Source organism: Arvicanthis niloticus, chromosome 21 (assembly GCF_011762505.2).
Source record: "Arvicanthis niloticus isolate mArvNil1 chromosome 21, mArvNil1.pat.X, whole genome shotgun sequence".
NCBI classification, from domain to species: Eukaryota; Metazoa; Chordata; class Mammalia; order Rodentia; family Muridae; genus Arvicanthis; species Arvicanthis niloticus.
This window is the reverse complement of record NC_047678.1, coordinates 19,538,197-19,557,805: the sequence shown is the minus strand read 5'-3', so window position 1 is coordinate 19,557,805 and position 19,609 is coordinate 19,538,197. Positions and strand designations below refer to the sequence as shown.

General features: G+C 43.8%; 1 long non-coding RNA gene and 1 pseudogene across 1 annotated transcript in view; both read right to left on the bottom strand.

The window, feature by feature from the left end:
- The window catches only part of LOC143435381 (uncharacterized), a 54,241-nt gene that overhangs the window by 14,484 nt on the left and 20,148 nt on the right, over nt 1-19,609 (bottom strand). The window lies entirely within an intron of this gene.
- On the bottom strand, nt 3,862-3,990 carry LOC117693896 (U2 spliceosomal RNA; annotated as a pseudogene).

The window sequence follows — 19,609 nt, the reverse complement described above, 5'->3', positions numbered from 1 at the left end:
GACATGGTGGCAGACACCTTTAGTCCTAGCACTTGGGAGGCAAAGATGGACTTCTGTGAATTCCAGCTTGACCTCACTACATAGTAAGACCCTGTTTTAAAAACAAGCTTCCAAGAAACATGCTGAAGGCCACATCCAGGTCAGAAGGGCTAGTGTTGAATTATGTCCTGACTCCTAATCTAGTGCTCCCTTTATTCATGCAAAGGTGATGTCAGGGCATTTCCATAGGACTGGAGTTAGGTAGCTCAGTGGTCAGAGTTTTGATCGGTAGCACCACAAAACCTGGGCAGAGGGACACAGGAGTCTCAGTGGAAGATACAGGAACATCCCGAGGGAAGGGATCCATAGGGAAGGGAGGAAACCTGTCCCATACCCAATTTGGGGGGCAATTTTTTTTTTCTTTTTGGGGATTGATTTGTTTGCTCATTTGCTTACTTGATTTCTTGAGCCAAGATCTTCCTATGTATCCTTGGGTGACCCGGAACTCAAAATATAGCCCAGGTTGGCCATAAACTCATTGCAATCCTCTGGCCTCAGTCTCAGGAATGCTGAGATTATAAGCACATGTCATCAAGCCTCACTTGATTGACTTTTAAAAGATTCTTCTAAAAATAATCTTTTTATAAATTAATTTGTTGTCTTAGTTAGGGTTTACATTGCTGTGAAGAGATATCATGACCAAGACAACTCATAAAGGACAACATTTAATTGGGGTTGGCTTACAGATGCAAAGGTTCAGTCCATTATTATCAAGGCAGGAAGCATGGCAGCATCCAGGCAGGCATGGCAAGGGGAGAAGCTGAGAGTTCTACATCTTGATTGGAACACAGCCAGAAGACTACTGTCTTCCAGACAGCTAGGAGGAAGGTCTCAAAGTCCACCCCTTCAGTAACATGCTTCCTCCAACAAGGAAACACCTACTCCAGCAAGGCCACATTGCCTAATAGTGCCACTCCCAGGGCCACGCATATTCAAACTACCACATTTGTCTATGTGATCATTTTGTCTGCATGTATGTACATGTATGTGTACTATATACATACCTAGTACCCAAGGAGGTCAGAAGAACACATTAGATCCCCTAGAACTGAAGTTACAGATAATTGTAAGCCACCATGTGGTGATGGGAGCTAAACTCTGGTCTTCTACCAAAGCAGCAAGTGCTCATAACCACTGAGCCATCTCTCCAGCCCCTTAAAAGATTACTTTAAAGCAATATATAGCCGGGCAGTGGTGGCGCATGCCTTTAATCCCAGCACTTGGGAGGCAGAGGCAGGCAGATTTCTGAGTTCGAGGCCAGCCTGGTCTACAGAGTGAGTTCCAGGGCAGCCAGGAGTACACAGAGAAACCCTGTCTTGAAAAAACAAAAACAAAACAAAACAAAAAGCAATATATAATCCCAGCACTTCTAAGTAAAGGTAGAAGGACCTCAGGGAGGGAAAAATGCCTTGAGGCCTTACCAGTCAAATAATACAAGCAATTGCTACTGTGGTTGGTTGTCCACCAGAACAGTATGGTAATGTTCTTTTGTTGAAGACATCACAAGCTCTGGTCACCTACCAAAGTCAAGCTGGCATTAAATGGAAGCTCTCTTCCCACTATCTCACCCTCATAGTGCAAGAAGGAGCTATGCAGGCTGTGGGAGGTAATTGCCAGTAACATCTTACTCACCTGTGGTCTCTGGGTTAACGATAATGGAGAACCAGGCAAGATGATGATACAACAGAGGATAGTCAGTTAGGGAGTGTGGTGGCTTGGATGAGAAATACCACCCCCCATAGACTCACATATTTGAACACTAGCTTGGTTTTCAGTTTGGTGGTGCTATTTGGGAAAGTTCTGGGAGCTTTCGGAGGTGGAGCCTTGCTAGGGGAAGTGCATTGAGAAGGGCAGGTTTTAAGAGCTTATGATGCTCCACTTCTCTCCCCCTCCTTCCTCTTTGTCCTCCCTCCTCCTATCCCTCTGCTTCCCATATGTGGTCAAAATGTGGTCAATCAGCTTCCTGCCTTTTCCAGTTTCCACGCCTTCATGTTCACGAAGGATGCATCCCTGTAGAATCATAAGCTAAAATAAGGTCCTTCTTCTTTAAGTTGCCTCAGGTCCTGGCTTTTTATCAAGGCGACAGAAAAGGAACTGAAACATGGGAGCAGCCAGCTGATTTCTGATTGGATGTGAAGCCCACTCCGTGGGAGAGGATTCATGTCTGCTGCTGTTATCTAGTCAAAAGCCCATAGGGAAAAGTTCTAGGTCCAAGCAGGCCAGCTACCACTATCACTTTGCTAAAAGGACATGACTCAACCATCAAACTGTCTTCTAAATAGTTATATTTAAGCCCACAGGTTAGTACTGCAGTCAGTTTGACTCAGAGAGGCTTCTTACAGGGCAATGGTACTGTCCCCCCTTTTCTTGTCTCTCCTTCATTCTCTCTCTCTCTCTCTCCTCTCTTTTCATTTCCCTTCCTGACAAGCCTTTTCAGGGTTTTACTCTGTTGCCCAAATACCTGAGGTTGTGGGTACATACTAGTGTGCTCTGTTCTCTTGGTAAACACCAGGTTTAAAATCATCCAGGTAGTATGTGTTTCTTCTCTCTGTTCCCCTCGTTAGAATGTGCACCCCTCAAGCATAGTCAGTGTCCCCCAAACACAGGAGTCTATGTGCTGCTTCTTCTGTCCTCATAGTCTTAGGTACGCACTCAATAAATAGCTGCTAATTTAATGAGTGAACAGACATCCTATTCCAGGTCTTGAAGGGTTCTTTTGGGGCACACATTAGTTCTCTTCCAGGTTCGCCCACTCATTTCCCACAGACAAATGTTTGAATGATGTGGTCTATTGTGACTCCTGCTAACTGCCCTGTCCTTCTGACCACAGTGGGACCATGGGGCCTTATCATCTGTCTTGCAGACACTGGATATGCTATGTCAGTGTGTCCTCAGAGACCATCCTGTTTGGTAACACATCAAAAGTGGACATGAGGTTAATTCAGTAGGAAGTGAGGTCAGTTTGGCAACTGGTGGTGAAACCCTGAGCGATGTGGGGGTTAACACTAGTTGAAGTTAATGTAAGATATGTTGTAAGGCTTCGAAGTAAATCACAAGGGGGTGAGTTGTTCAGGGAGTGCTATTTATGCTTGGAAAGGGAAGTTCCCTGTAATGTGTGTTGGCTTGTTGTGTGCCCTGGGCTGGTGAGCACAAGGTGGAGGGTTGCTGAGTCTCCCTACGTGGAATACAGCTTTCTAGAGGCACCTGCAGGAGAGGGGCTTTGACCAAAATTGATAAGCACCATTGATTGGGCCTTGTGTTAATCATCTATTTTCCCCAATTCTCCACTCACCTTATGAAGCAGGCAATAACACCCGTCTCACAGAAAATGAAACAGAAGTTTAAATCTATCTGCTTCTATATATAATACTTAGTTAATTCTGAAATCCAGTCTTTGGGAGTATTATTATTATTTGTTGTTGTTGCCATCATTTGTGTATTGTGGTCCAGACTAGCCTCTAACTCACTACCTAGAGTAAGCTATCCTTGATCTCCTCCTGGTGGTCCTCCTGCCTCAACCTCCTGAGCAGTAGGATTATAAGAATGTGCCACCATATACATGCTGGAATTAGAAGAGTCAGTGCAGATCTATAGAAAATAAGGATGGTTATGAGAGATAACCAGTATGTGCACATTTCCATGTGCCAAAAGCTAGTCGATATGGGTTGGTTGAGATGATTCTATGGAAAAGTTTGTGTCACCAAGTTTAACGACTTGACTTTGATGCTTTGGGTTCAGTCCCCAGCACCCACATAGGACAGCTCCCAACCACCTGTAACTCCAGCTCCTCTGGAGATGATGTCCTCTTTTGTCCATGGTGGGGAAGGGGGTACCTTCTTGCATGTAGTGTACAAACAGACAAACACACACACAACATATACATAGATAATAATTTTTAACTGATAAGAACAGATACTACGATTGATCTTAGCTAAAAGGCTGAGAAGCAATGAAAATAAGTTTTAAAAAGAAGAAAAAAAGAAGGAAGAAAGGGAGGGAAGAAGAAGGGGGAGGAGGAAGGAGAAAGGGAGAGGGGGGGAAAGACGGAGGGAGGATAAATACCTGATGACTAGGGGCAAGGGATTGGTGTTTTTTTTTTGGCTAGGGTAGTTCAGGGAGTAGGAAGAGCGGTCAAAGGATGGGTGTGGTTGGGTGTCAAACTCACACCTGCAGTCTCAACACTCAAGTAGAGATAAGAGGCTAAGGAGTTCAAGGCCAACCTTAGTTACACATTGAGTTCAAGCCTGGAACACATCAGGTGAGAATAACATCTTAAAAAAATAAAGTTGCCAGGCAGTGGTGGCACAGCACTTGGGAGGCAGAGGCCGACAGATCTCAGAGAAACCCTGTCTCCAAAACCTAACTAACTAAATAAATAAACACATAAATACATAAGTAAATAAGTGATGGACGGGCAGACTTCCAGGCCCATACCTGCCACTCTGTCTCCAGCTTCTGGGCAGCCAGGCCTCATGGTTTTGATGGAAGCAGCACATCCCATGAGGCTGTGGGCTCTGTGGTGGGGCACACTGGGTCACATGGTCACCAAGGGCTGTAGTAGATGTGGCAATGCTGGGCCACCAAAGCTTGGTTGATGTCACTGCCTGGAGCCTCCGGGAGGCCCAAGGCTAGAGCAGCAATCTGACAGTACTTTTTTTTTTTTTTTTTTTCACACAGTTTCTGGAGTGTGCCCAGAATCAGGCTGATGTCATGGTCTGTGAAGGTTTCAAAGAGAGAGAGCTGAGCCACTGCAGTTACAAAGGCAGGATTAGCCTAACCAAGAGGTTCTAACTGAAGAGATGGAGAGTCTGCTCTGATGGCCAACTCCTTTGGGGTCAAATGACCCTTCCATAGGGGTTGCCTAAGACCACTGGGAAAAAAATTTTTTTTAAAGATATTTACATTACAACTCATAACATTAGTTGCCAGGCAGTGGTAGTGCACACCTTTAATCCCAGCATTCTGGAGGCAGGCAGGTAGATTTTTGGGAGTTCAAGGCTAGCCTGATCTACAGAGGGAGTTTCAGGCCAGCCAGGGCTACACAAAGAAACCCTATCTCAGAAAAACAAACAACAACAAAAACAGCATCAAAATGGCAGTTATGAAGTAGCAACAAAAATAATTTTATGGTTGGGGTCACCACAACATGAGGAACTGCTTTAAAGGGTTGCAGCATTAAGAAGGCTGAGAACTGTTGTTCTGGCATAAAAACAGAAAGCAATACTGAAAGCGTGACTTGTCTGTAAGCCTCTAGTTGACCGTAGTACCCTGTTTCAGAACAGCTGTGGGAAAGTTCTCAGGGTTTACAAGTTCAGAGATGTGTAGAGTTCAAGACTAAGCAAGTGTCTGGCCATCTTAAATCAGTTGTGAATGATGTATTCATTTATGAGTGAATTAAAATAGAGTGATTTTTTTTTATCCCAACCACCTGTAATCGCTCTGAATGTAAAACAGCTTGGGACACATGAGGTCTAAAAAGAAGCAGGTCCCGTTAGCTGAAATGAAGCAACACAGAGATACGCAGGGGCAAGGTGTAGACTCCCCAGAGAGGCACTGCCCAGATAATTTGAGGTGTGGAAGGCAATCGAGAAGAGCTTCTACATTATTCTCCCTCAATTCCCCCTGCTGATCTCCCCACTATGACCCGAGACAGCCAAGTCCCCTCATTTCCAGTATCAACTTGGACTGTAAAAAGCTCCATATGCTTCCCCCAGTATTGAGGTTGGAGCAATGTCAATGGTGGAGCAGTGGGTACCACTGCTGGGCGGGTGTAGTATGGTGTGCTTGTAATCCATGTAAGTTTACATGGACAGAGTCCGTCTCAAGCTCCCTTCCAGAAGGAGAAAAATATGTCTATTGAATAAGACTAAACATTATATAGTTCACAATAAAGTGATCCATACATTTAATATAATTACATAATCTTGTTTTGTGCTGTTTGAGATAGCGTTTTGCTATATAGCCCTGGCTGGCTTCCCCAGAGCTCGCATTACAGGTGTGTGTCATAATGTCTGGCCATAATTCAGATTAAAGAAAGCAGCTCCTGCTTGTTTGCTTGCTTGCTTCTTGTTGTTGTTGTTGATTCAGGCTCTCATGTGGTCCAGGCTGGCCTTGGTCTCCCTGTATAGCAGAGCATGCCTTTGACCTGAGCATCTTGCCTCTACCTCCTGAGTGCTGGGGTTACAGGCATATGCCACCAACGCCACTGTTGTCTGTTTTTCTAAGGCAAGCCTCTTATACATCAGGCTAGCCTCCAATCTGTTATGTACCTGAGGCTACTCTTGAACTCCTGATTCTCCTGTCTCCCTTTTCCTGAGTGCTGGATCACGGGCTTGCACCACCTTGTCTAGTGATTCATTTCATAATTAACATTATTTAATTTAATCGCTGTAACTAGGCTGTAGGGTGATGCACTAGACTTCTTTTTTTGTTGTTGTTGTTGTTTTGGTTTTTTTTTTTTTTTCGAGACAGGGTTTCTCTGTGTAGTCCTGGCTATCCTGGAACTCACTCTGTAGACCAGGCTGGCCTCGAACTCAGAAATCCGCCAGCCTCTGCCTCCCAAGTGCTGGGATTAAAGGCGTGCGCCACCACCGCCTGGCGCACTAGACTTCTAAGGACAAGACAAGTTCGTCAGCACCAACACCAAAAACAAACAAGGCAAAGAAACCAACCAAAACCAACTGTGAGTACTTCCTCTTCCTGTAAACTGTATATTTGTAGAATCAATACCTGAAAGCAGAATGCTGAGTTACTGATTCATTTTTCTAATTAGAAAAGAAAGTATGATATCCCTCCAGTTGTAGAAAATATATAATCTACCCTCTATGCAGTTATGTCTACTTCCCTGCCAATAACCTTGAGATCTGACTTGCTATGTTCTGCCTGGGCCTTTCTTATTCTAACTGGCCAGCCCTCATGGCCAGTTCTCATAATCTCTTATCTCATGGCATCTTCTCCTCACTCTATCTTCTCTCTCTTCTTCCTTGTGGTCCTACCTCTGACCCCAAGCCCAGAAACTGAAACTCTGTCTATCTCTCTTCTGCCCAGCTATAGGCTGTAGGCATCTAGAGTCATCCAATAGTTTTAAATAAAGGAGTAATTTTCCATTACATCACTTGGTGTACGTGAGGATTTCCTCATCCCTGGGGGCAACCAGATCTTGAGGGTCAGTGTTTAGCATTACAATTCATAGCAACAACAAACCAGACCTCAGCAACCTCCCTTGCAACTCTTCTCATTCTCAGTGTTTTTCCTCATCTTTTATTCTGAATGTCAACAACAGACAGCCATACACACTATTTTTTTTTTTAGTTACAGTAGATTTACCACAGGAGATATGGTGGTACATAGCTGAAAAGACTGAGTAGCTGGTAGGGGAAATTCCACTGCAGCAGGGAAGTTTAGACCTGATAGATTTTCAAACAACCTTTGAAACAAAAGCATTCTGTAGTTCTCTGTTCTGATGTCTATTTCTTGTTGGGCTTGTTCTCCCCTTAACTATCCAAATAGATTACAAATTCCTTAAGGACAGAATATCTAGACTTTCCTCTTCTTCCTTCTGCTCTTCCTCTTCCTCCTCATCCTTGAGTTTTTTGTTTGGTTGGTTGGTTGGTTTTTTGTTTGTTTGTTTGTTTGTTTGTTTGGGGTTTTGGGGGGTTTTTTTGGTCAGAAGTTCTCTACATAGCCCTGGTTGTCTTAGAACTCACTATGTAAAACAGGCAAGGCTTGAACTCATAGTGATCCTCCTGCCTCTTCCTCTCAAGTGCTAGGAATAAAGGTGTGCACGGCACCCTGCCTCTTTTTTAATATAAATTAATTTTACTTTATTATGTTTATTATATGTGTCTCAGTATGTTTTTAGGCATGTGCGTACAGATGCCAATAAGGGCCAGAAAAGACCCTTAGCTACATATTGAGTCTGAAGGCAGCCTAGGTTAAAGACTCTGTCTCAAATGAACAAACAAAAACGCAGTTTTTCAAATAAAACTGTGTCTTGACATCTGATGAGATATCTGCTATTCACAGTCAATAGGAATCTGTCTCAGTGTCCAAAACTGTAGGGTCCAACATTGTTTTTCTTGTCTTTCATACCACAAAGACAGAGCCATGAAACATTTTCCTGGTGGTGAAGGTTCCATCACCACATTTTACCTTTGGTTTAGGTAAAACAAGTTTATTTATTCAAAGTCAATGGACCCAGGAGGTTGACCAACATACTCCATGATCCTGATTTACATAACACCAGTAGATGCAGCTACAAACGTCTGACCTTTCCTTCTTGAGTCTTTAATCATTTATCACTGATTTTTTTTTTTTCGGGAGTACCGAAGAGTGACAGCCACAGAAATACAGAAGAAGCTGATCTATACTTGTATTTCTTAGAGAATCCCCTCCAAAAAAAAAAAAAAAAAAATACAGGCTATTACCATTGCTCTCAGCCACCAGCCAGGGCTTGTAAGACCCTATTGCTGAAGACACCACGTGCATTGGGCACAGGACATGGAGAAATCAAGTTGGTATTGACCACGAAGCTTCCTCCCTGGTTGCTAGTTTTCATAGTGATGGAGAGCTCTATATAGTCTACTGGGGAGAAAAAGGCATCTACAATCTTACCCAGGTGTGGACCCTGTGGACATACAATGACACCCATGGGTGCAATAATGACACAAATGTTATGGACATAGCCTATGGCTTCTGACTGCTATTAAAGCCTACTCTACAGAAGGAAACACGTCTAATGTTGCAAATCTGACCAAGAAATCATGGCTGGCAAGCCCACAGGCCCCAGGGATGAGCTTACTATTACTCTGCTAAATGGACAGATGGTAGCAAACTGCCCTTTAAAATGGTATACCGCTACTCATTGATTAGTTAGATCAACTCTCACCAAGGGAGTTTCTTTGTGATGGTGGTTTACACCAAAAATTCACAAATTGTCACAGTGCAGAGAAGTGTCAGTGGTGTGGTGTGCTTAGCCACAAATGGGACACTGATCGTGCACGTGCACACATGTACACACACACACACACACTGAAGTTTAGTTTAATGGGAAAAGAAGAAGGAGTGTGTTATATAATTTTAATCCCAACCTGGGGTTTCTACCCTGTCTTGATTATTCAGTTCCCAGATGAAGGACACACAGCTTTATTATTTATAATAAACCTTAAACAACACAAGAAAGACAGACATCTACTCTTTTTTATTGACGTCCCCTAGTTATTACTTACTATGTTTCATCTGAGCTGTTCTTAACTCCAATTGGCCAGCCCTCAGGGCCATGTTTCATAACTCACCTAACCCATGAAGGCTTCTCCTCTATTCCTTTCTTCTCCCTCTCCTGGTTCTCCTCCAACCCCAAGCCTGGTAATCCTAAAACCCGCCTATGTCTCTTCTGCCCAGCTATTAGCTGTCAGCATCTCTATTCACCAATCAGAAATAACTTGGGGTCAAGGTCACATAACATCACTTGGGTCTACATGTGGACTCTTTTGTCTCTAGGGCAACCAGGTCTTGGGATTCCAGTATAAGCATTAGCAGCACCAGGCCAAACAAACCACTGCTGGAGAGAATGAAAGGTTGTACAAACCAGAGGTCAGAGAGCACTGGGGTAAACCGGTGTCTTCTGTATATAATGGTACTACTGCACTCATGAATTCACAGCAACTGTGGCTGTCCTCACAGGACCCACTCAAGATAAAGCTAGTCATTCAGTAGTCTAGCATTGAGGGGTAAAGCGTTCACAAGCTGGACCCCAACCCCTAGCTGAGGAGCTATGGACTGTTGATGACTTCTGGGGGACAGTCACTTTCTTCTAAAGGGAACAAAACCCAGGTCTTCTGCAAAAACAAGTGCTTTTCACCACTAAGCCATCCCTCCAACCACTAGGCTGATTGTCTTTTGGTACTTTATCACGATGATAGGAGCTGATCCAGGGAAATTGGCTCACATCATGACAGAAACCAAGAAACCCAGTAATGGGCCATTTGAGAGCTGAAGCTCCAGAGAAGCCCCAGCATTCTGGAGATTGAAGCAGGAAGAGCCAGAGTTGAACCGGGAAGGGACCAGGGTCATCCTCAACTACATAGGAAGTTCAAAGCTAGCCTAGGGTACTGAGAGTCTCTCTTTAAAAAAAATAAAATAAGGCTGGGCGGTGGTGGCGCACGCCTTTAGTCCCAGCGCTTAGGAGGCAAAGGCAGGCGGATTTCTGAGTTCGAGGCCAGCCTGGTCTACAGAGTGAGTTCCAAGACAGCCAGGGCTACACAGAGAAACCCTGTCTCGAAAAACCAATAAAATAAAATAAGTAAAAAGGTGGACACTGCCTGGTAGTTAGTATTCTGGACCAAAACCACTTTTTGGAAGAAAAAAAATCAGAATCAAAAGGGATTCTGAAAAAATGTCTAAAGGCTGGAAAACCCAAAGTTTCTACATTCAAGGATAGAAGGATGATGCCTCAGCTTTTGGAGAAAGGGAAAATGTGTTTTTCCCTGCTCTTTTGTGCTTGTAGATAGGAGCACAACTGACTTGAGGTGCTTGCCCATATTAGGGGATCTTTCTCCATCAGAGCACCAAGTCCCAAGCCAATTTGCTCTAAAAACATCTCCACAGACATCCCCAGAATAATGCTTTGTCAGATCTCTAGGTATTGCTTGGGGTGAGAGATGAGGAGGAGGAAGATGAGGAGGGAGAGAAGGAACAAAGTTGAAATAGGGGTTCATGTAGCCCAAGGCAACCAAGCTACCGATGTTCCTGTATCTCACTCCTGGGTACCAGGATTACAGGCATGTAACACCTTGCCTGATTCTCCTATGTATTCTTAACCCAGTCAATTTACTTGACACCTGAAATTAAGCAGCGTAATCAGGTATTAGGAAGATATGGGGATTTTTTTTAAAAGGGATGGAATTATAGTTTTCTGGAGTTGAGTGATACTTTTATGAGAGTAAAGAGGTGATTTGAGGGCAGGTGTAAGGAGGAGGCTAATTAAAATCTTGTGAAATAACAAATAGGCTGAAAATGTAGCCTTCCTAAATATCAGGGTTGTACCTTTGTGCGACAAAACTATTCATTAGGAAATGTATAACTAGGGCCCGGGGTGTTGTTCAAGTGTTAAAATACACCCAGGAGACCTTCCCTTCCGGTACCACATAAGACCTGGCAAGACTGTGCAGCTTTGTAATTCCAGCACCCAGGGGGTGAATGAAGGAGGATCAGAAGTTCAAGGCCATCCTCAGCTACTCAGTAAACTGGCCTTGATTTCAAAAACCCCTTGGGAATAGTGGTACATACCTATAACTTTAGCCTTCTGGATGCTACATATGAAATTTAAAGCCAACTTTGGCTCCATGAAAAAATAAAACAAAACTGAGCTTGGTGGTACAGGCTTGTAACTCCAGCTACTGAAGAGATTAAGGCAGAATTGCTAAAGACTGTGTTCAAGGGGGGCTGGGAGAAATAGCTCAGTTGTCTGAGTCCTTGGCTAGCATTCGTGAAGCCCCTGCTTTCAGTTTCCACCACCAGAGAAACTGTGCGGTGATGATCTAGCTCTTCAATCCCAGCAGTGCGAAGTGGAGATTGAAAAATCAGAAATTCAGAGTCATTCTTCACTACATAGTGAATTCAAAAGCCAGCCTGTAATACACGAGACTGTGACTCAAAAAAAAAAAAAAAGTTGCCAGGCATGGTAGTGTACATTTTAATCCCAGCACTTGGGAGGCAGAGGCAGATAGATCTGTATTGAGCCAGCCTGATCTACACGGTGAGTTCCAGGACAGTCAGGGATATATAGAGAGACACTGTTTCAAAAAAAAATTTTTTTTAATTAAATGGAAAGATAGGTAAGATTAGCAATACCTTGCAGAATAGCATCTTTGTGCTTTGTCATTCTCCATGCTAGGGACAATCCCAGGTCCTCACACATGCCACACATGCAAGGCCAGTGCTCTACACCCTACCTCTTCATCACTGAGCTCAGCCTCCAATACCTGTCTTTGGGTTTCAGCAGCTGTTGGTGATTTCTGGAAGCAATTCTCCACAGATCTGGGGATGACTGTTTACAGATGGAGTGGCTCAAGTGACACAAACACATTCTCTCACAGTTGTGGAGACTAAGTTTTGGATGCTTCTAATGGCTGGGAAATCAAAGCTCTTCCACACACTAACACTAACTTCTGCTGGCGTCACTTCCTTTCTTAACATTTCTTTACATTTTATTTTTTAATTTAGTGTGTGTGTGTGTGTGTGTGTGTGTGTGTGTGTGTGTGGTTTATGGGGTTTGAATGTGTTTGTAGAATATGTATATCTGTGTAAGAGTGTCTGTGTATATATGTGTGTTAGCTTGTGTGCACATGTGTATTTGTGTGTACATGTGTACATCTATTTTTATGTGATAATGTGTGCTTGTATGTGTGACTATATGTGTGTTAGTTTGTGTGTTTGATGGTATGTGTATGTGTATATTTGTGTGTCCATGTGGCCATGTATTTTTTTAACACACTGATGTGTGTACATGCATGTGTGTGTTTATATGTGTGTGCTTGTGTATGAATATGTGTTTATATGTTTCTGCATGTATGTTTATGTGTGTGCACTCAAGCGGGTTTATAAAGACAAAAAAATGGTGCATGGTCAACCTGCTCTTTTAATAGCATTAAGGACCACCAGCCCATGGGTGGAATACCAACTATGGGCTGGGCCCTCCCCATCAATCACTAATCAAGAAAATGTTCTACGGTCTTTCTGACAGCCCAGTCTTACAGAGACATTTTGTCAAATGGAATTCTCTCCTCTCAGATGATTCTAGCTTGTGTCTAGTTAACATAAAACTAACCATCACATATCCTATCTCAAAAAAGTTTTCTCTCTTTCTCTCTCTCTCTAAATGAATAAAAGTAAAAAAATCAAATCTCAAAAAAAGTACATATAATTATCAGATGCATAAAAGTAAGCATTTAGTTAAAAAATGAAACATTTTCTTCTTTTAATTCTTAAAAAAAATATTATTTCATGTGTATGAGTGTTTTGCCTGCATGTATATGTACCATATACATTTTTGGTGCCCACAGAGACCAGAAGAGTTGGACCCCTGGAACTGGAATTACAGGCAGCTGTGAGCTGCCAAGGGGATGCAGGGAAGCTGGACCTTAATTCAAAATCAGCCAGCGCTCTTAACTACTGAGCCAGACTGATGTAATACAATAGGTCGCAGAGACTGACCCTGCCTCTACTGAGAGACCAGGAAAGGAGAAATGGGCAAAATGAGTCTGAGACTGGACTTCTTGTGACAACTGAAACTGTCCACGCAGCCTGGTGCATGCTCAGGGGCTTGCCCAGCCAAGCAGAGCACAGCTCAGGGTCAGAACACATATCCACGTGGGTCCTTGCCAATGAACCTTTTATCCTTCCCATGAGGGCTAAGACACAGCTTCTGCTAAAGGAAACACTCATCTGAGTCTCCCACTCACAAGCACTCGCTTCCCTCTGCCACTGGCCTTTCAGGGTTCCAAGTATTTTATCCCTATATTTTGTTCATTCATATGTGGTAACATATATTTCAAAATGTGGTGGTACTAGCTCCTTCTTTCGTTCTTCCTTTTAAGGAAAGAAGGAAGGATCTTTTTAAAATTTAGGCTCGCAGTTTGAGTGTACAGTCCACTTCGGCTGCCAAAGCACCCGTAGCTGTGAGGAAAGGAGCGTGGTGAGGCTGTCCGCATTACTCCACACACAGGAAGCAGAGAGATAGACATGTTCCTTCTCAGCGTGCCTTTTCCCTTACTCTGTTTTTTATTCAGTTCAGGACCCAAGCCTGCTGAGAAGGTGCCACTTATATTCAGGGCAGGTCTTTCCATCACAGTTAAATCCTTCCAGGAACATCTCCACAGATACAGTAGATGTGTGTTTCCTAGGTGACTCTAAATCTGGTCACACTGACAGTGGTAAAAACTTGATGCCAAAACATACCACTTTGGAAACCCTAGATGTCTTATGCAACCTGGTCTGGCCTCGAAATTCCTATATGATCTAGGATGTTTTGAATGTCTGACCCTCCTGCCTCTACCTACCAGTGCAAGGATTAGAGTTATATGTGTGTCATCCTGCCCTGTAAATTCTGTGCTGAAGACAGAACCCTGGTCTCCTGCATGCTATTCAGACATTCTGCCAAAAGAGCCCCAGCTGCAGATCAAAAACCCAGCACTCCAAGAAATAATAACCTGGTCCCTGTTAGCTCAAATAACTATATAACTATCTCAAATAACTATATAACTATATATAACTATATATAACTATATATATATATCAAATAACTATATAACTATCTCAAATAGCAAAGAACATTCAGCTCAACTTCAATGACTCCATAGTTAATCTTCACTGTCACCTTAGCCAGATTTAGACAGAAAGACTTGTCCTGATTGTAGGTGGTATCATCTCAATGGGCTGGTGGCCTGGACTGAATAAAAAATAGTGGAGAAGAAAGCCATCCCAACACTGTTCATGGTCCAAGATCAGGCTGGTGAGATGGTTCACTGGGTAAAGGTACTTGACCTGAATTCAATCCCAGGATCCCACATGGTGGGAGGAGAGAACCATCTGAAAAGTTGTCTTTGACCATCCACACACCAGGGCACGCACACATGCATGTGAGCACATATATAGACACACCTAATGTAATTTTTTTAGAAGTCCAAAATCTCTTTTTATTTTCAAAGTGAATGTGGATTTATTAAAGAACAATGAGAAAGAACTCCGGAGAGTTGGAAGAGCTCCAAGGGCACAGACTGGACCTGAAGCACTCTCTTCTGAGAATCAAAGCAATCCTTTAACTGTAAGCTCACACAGCACTTCCAGAGAGGCAGGCAAAGGGTCTTTTCTCTTAGGTACAAGGATACAAGGTTGCTGCTAGTGTGTGTGTGTGTGTGTGTGTGTGTGTGCGCGTGCGCACAAACATGCATCATGGTTTTCATGTTGTCAGAAGACAACTTTTTGGAATCTGTGTTATGTGGGAAGCCTCATGCGTGTGTATGTCACAGAGCATCTGTAGAAGAAAGGCAGCATTGTAGACTCAGCCCTCCACTCCCACCTTTGCTGTGGGCTCCAGGGATCAAGCTCAGATTGTTACATTTGCAAAGCAAGACTTCCTGCTCAGCCATCTCACCAGCCCATTTAGTTTTAAGAGACAGAATTTCTTCTTTGTCTCATTCTCTGTCTCTCATACAGTTTGTGATCTTTTAAGCAAAATTATGTCAAAATAGCCTGCGTTTCCATTAGGCCTGCTCTCCTTCCTGTTATCAACTCTCTTCTCACAGACAACCATGCCAGAGCAACAGATAACAGCAAAAACTCAAAAGTGTAGCCAGGGATGGTGACTCATGCTTGCAATCTCAGTGTTAAGGATGCTGATACAGGAGGATTGCAGTGAGTTAGAGACTAGTCTGGGTTATAGAGTAAAACCCTGTCATTAAATGGGGGGGAGGGGCATTTAGATGACTCAAAGGGGAAAGACATTTTGCCACTAAGCCTGATGACCTGAGTTCCATCCCCGGAACCCATATTCTGGACAGTTGTCCTCTGGCGTCTAGAGGCATTTCATTTACACACACACACACACACACACACACACACACACACACACACTTTAGGATACCTAATTTTTAAAATCCTAAAAGGGAGAGCCAAGAGTGTCACTCACAGCCGTGGGTTCACCTTCTAGTAGCAATGGAAAAAGAAGCAAAAGGCATGTAGAGCAAAAAATATGTTCTACCCCAAGGCTGTACTCCTAGCCATTGGAAGTGTTGATGTAAAAACAGCCCTTACTTTTAAGAGAATAGAAGATAGTTTATTCTGGCACCATTTTGAGTGATCATGCCTGGGACACATTAGGTTATCCCAATTCCATGTCCCAATGTAGAAGCAGCTTTGTTAAGTTTTTATAGTTTTAAACATTTATTTATTTTATGAATATGAGAACACCACTATTGCTGTCTTCAGACACACCAGACCCCATTACAGGTGGTTGTGAGCCACCATGTGGTTGCTGGGACTTGAACTCAGGACCTCTGGAAGAGCAGTCAGTGCTCTTAACTTCTGAGCCACCTCTCTAGTCCAAGTTTTTACAGTTTTACAGAACAAAGAAAGAAAGTCACAAATCAAGTCACGTTTAAAATACATTGGTGGGTACCAGAGAGGCAAGTACAATGATCAGAGGTGCTATTTTATAGGTCTAAGATGCTATTTGACGACATCCTTAGCTTTTGGATTGATGAAAGCTAGTGTTCTGCTAAGTCAAAAAATTCTAAGCGAGCCGGGCAGTGGTGGTGCATGCCTTTAATCCCAGCACTCAGGAGGCAGAGGCAGGTAGATTTTTGAGTTCGAGGCCAGCCTGGTCTACAGAGTGAGTTCCAGGAGTTCCAGGACAGCCAGGGCCACACAGAGAAACCCTGTCTCGGAAAACCAAAAAAAAAAAAAAAAAATCTAAGTGAACGAGCGGTGGCACAGTGGCTTCTGGAGGGCAACCCTATGCCCTTTGCTCTCTCTCTCCTGGTTTGAATCCTGCTTTCCCGGTGTGACTCTGCCTGAGTCTCATGGGGAAAAAAAATTCTAAAAGTTTTTTTTTTTTTTTCCTGAGACAGGGTTTCTCTGTATAGCCTTGGCTGTCCTGGAACTCACTCTCTAGACCAGGCTGGCCTCGAACTCAGAGATCCGCCTGCCTCTGCCTTCCAAGTGCTGGGATTAAAGGCGTGAGCCACCACCGTCATCACAAGATCTTAATTCTGATACTGAGTGGGGCAAGAAATAGCTGTTCCGGAAAGCTAAAACTAGTCCGAGACAAGGAAAGCTTCTGAACCTGCAAAATCTTGCCTCTCCACAGTACTGAAATTCTAATCTGTCCATCATTGTTCACAGCCAGATGCAGCTTCTTTTCAGAAAATTTGTTTTTGGGGAATTTTGCTTGTAAGAGGTAGAAGAAAGATAAGAAGTTCAATATTATCCTCTGCTACATACTACAAGCTGGAGGCTAGCCCGGCTACATGAGACCCTGCCTTAATAAAGCAAAACAAAGAGATCATCACTCCACTAATCCCACCATCAGAAGACATGGTTTGCTTGCTCTGTCAGTCTCTTGATGCTGATACCTTGCTGGCAATGGTTTTAAGTTCATAAATCAGAACTAGCATACCTCACACAATATTGCTGGGCTCTTCAGAGCCCCTAGGTGCTGCTGAGAGCCTTTTCAAAGCAGCCTATTATTATATCATGAAGACAGCCCTCAAGGGAGATGAATGTCATGCGATGCTGGGGTAAGCAGCAGCTGCTGTACCTGGACCTCATTAAAGACATGCCATCCTCTCTTTTCTCCTGGCTACGCTCACGGCATAGGCACCAGCACCGATCCTGTCAACAGATTCGTTTAATTTGACTCGGGAAAAACTGTTCATCTAACTTCCAGAAGCTTTGTAGCTGACAGAGGCAGGTCTAACAGGGCCACTGCTTGTCTTGGACCAAGCCTCCTGTTGGCTTCTACCTCAAACCACCCTCTGGCCACGTGTTACCTGGAATGCTACCTGTCCTGTCCTGCCAGCCAAGTAGACTGTCTGTCTCTGAGTTTGTCTTTTTCTTTGTGGTATCAGCCCCCAAACCAGCTTGAACAGAGCTAACCCTCTGCCTTCTGTTGTCTTCTTACCAACTATATATATTTATTTAAAAAAATCACCCAGAGCCAGGTATAGAGGCAGAGGCTTCCTTTTTCTTTCCTTCCTTCCTTAACTCCTTCCTTCTTTTTTGAAGCAGGGCCTTGTACAGCACCAACCATCTGTCTTTTTTCTGTTGTCTTCTCACCAACCATGTGTGTGTGTGTGCCTAGAACCATGTATGGTTTCCTTCTTCCTTCCTTTCTCCTTCCTTCCTTCGTTCCTTCCTTCGTTCCTTCCTTCCTTCTTGAGTCAGGGTCTTTACAGGCAACCCTTTCTGCAATAGCCTCCCAAGTACTGGATTTATAACATGCACCACCACTCCTGGCCCAACCAACAATTTCTATAGCAGACAATGCCTGCCCAAAGTCATTTTCTATGTTCTCAAGCACAGACTTAGGCTAAGTGACCACAAGATGCTGACATCTTTTCTCTAGCTGTGGATATAAGGTTGGGAGATGGTGTTTGCCTTCCTCTGGGGTCAGGCTAAGGTCAACCAGATCTTCCTTGTCTCCCAGGAGGCACCAGACCAAGGATGTACAACAACACCAATAATCAAAAATAGTCTTGGGTTTCTACGTTCCTTCCCTGCCTCCTGCAATCTTATGTATTCACAGTTAATCTGGCATTTAATCCGTTGGCTTCTTTCTTTTGGCAACCTTGACTTTAGACAACTCTGAAATGAAATGATGGCGGATCCAGCTGAGACTTCCAGGATGAGGAAGAAGAGTTTAAAATAGCATGTCATGCTTAGCCTTCTTGTTAATGCACTCAGGTCTCCTCCACATCCTGAGCCAAGCTAGGATTGTGTTATGCAGAGTTGCTAGCAAGTTCTGTCGCAGGAAGAGTGGATGCTCCAGGACTGACTCATCTGTTCCTCGGGGCACCGATACTCAGTATCAGGCCACAGCCTTTGATGAAAAACTCCAGGCTCACTTGGAGCTGCCTTTCCTCCCCAGATGCCTCCGCGGCTTTTCAGCCTTTATTACCAACCTCAGCCTTCTGAGGCTTCCCTAGCTCCTGTCAAGATCAGTACTGGGGTCTTTTCTTTTTTGTTTCCCAATATAAGCAAATACTTGTTACTAACTTCCCAACTTGCTGGCCTCATTGCTTGAGACAGACACAGAGAGAGAGAGAGAGAGAGAGAGAGAGAGAGAGAGAGAGAGAGAGAGAGAGAGAGTGTGTTTGGTGTATGTGTGTGCTGTGTGTGTGTTGTGTGTGTTGTGTGTGTGCTGTGTACTGTGTGTGCTGTATGTGTTATGTGTTGCGTGCTGTGTGTGTGTGTAAACGTGCACACATGCTTGCATTCATAAGAATGTTCACGGTTTTAGTGAGGCTTACTAGCCAGTGAGCTCTGGGCATCCTGTATCTCTGCCTCCTCTCATTGAGGTTACAGACATTCGTGGCTATGCCCAGCTCTTAGGATTTGAACAAGCACTCTTACCTATGAAGCCTTCTTCCAAGGGCTCCCCTATCTTTCCTTTAAGTTTTTTTCTCCTTCCTTTCTCCCTTCCTTCCTTCCTTCCTTTCTTCCTTCCTTCCTCCTCCTTCCTCTCTTCTTCCTCCTCCTCCTCTTACCTCTTCCTCTTCCTTCTCTCTCTTTCTCTCTCTCTCTATCTCTCTCTCTCTCCCCCCCTCTCTCTCTCCCTGAGGCAGAATCTCATCTCTTCTGGAACTCTCCTAAGCAGTTAAGAATGCCCTTGAACAGGGTTCTGATCCTCCAGTTTCTACCTCAATAGTACTGTATGTTCTTGGTTGGTTGTTTGAGACAAGGACTCTCTACGTAGCCCTGGCTGTTCTAGAACTTACTATATAGACCAGGAAGGCCTTGAAACCAGACATCTTCCTGTCTCTCTTCTCCAGTGCCAGGATTAAAGGCATACACC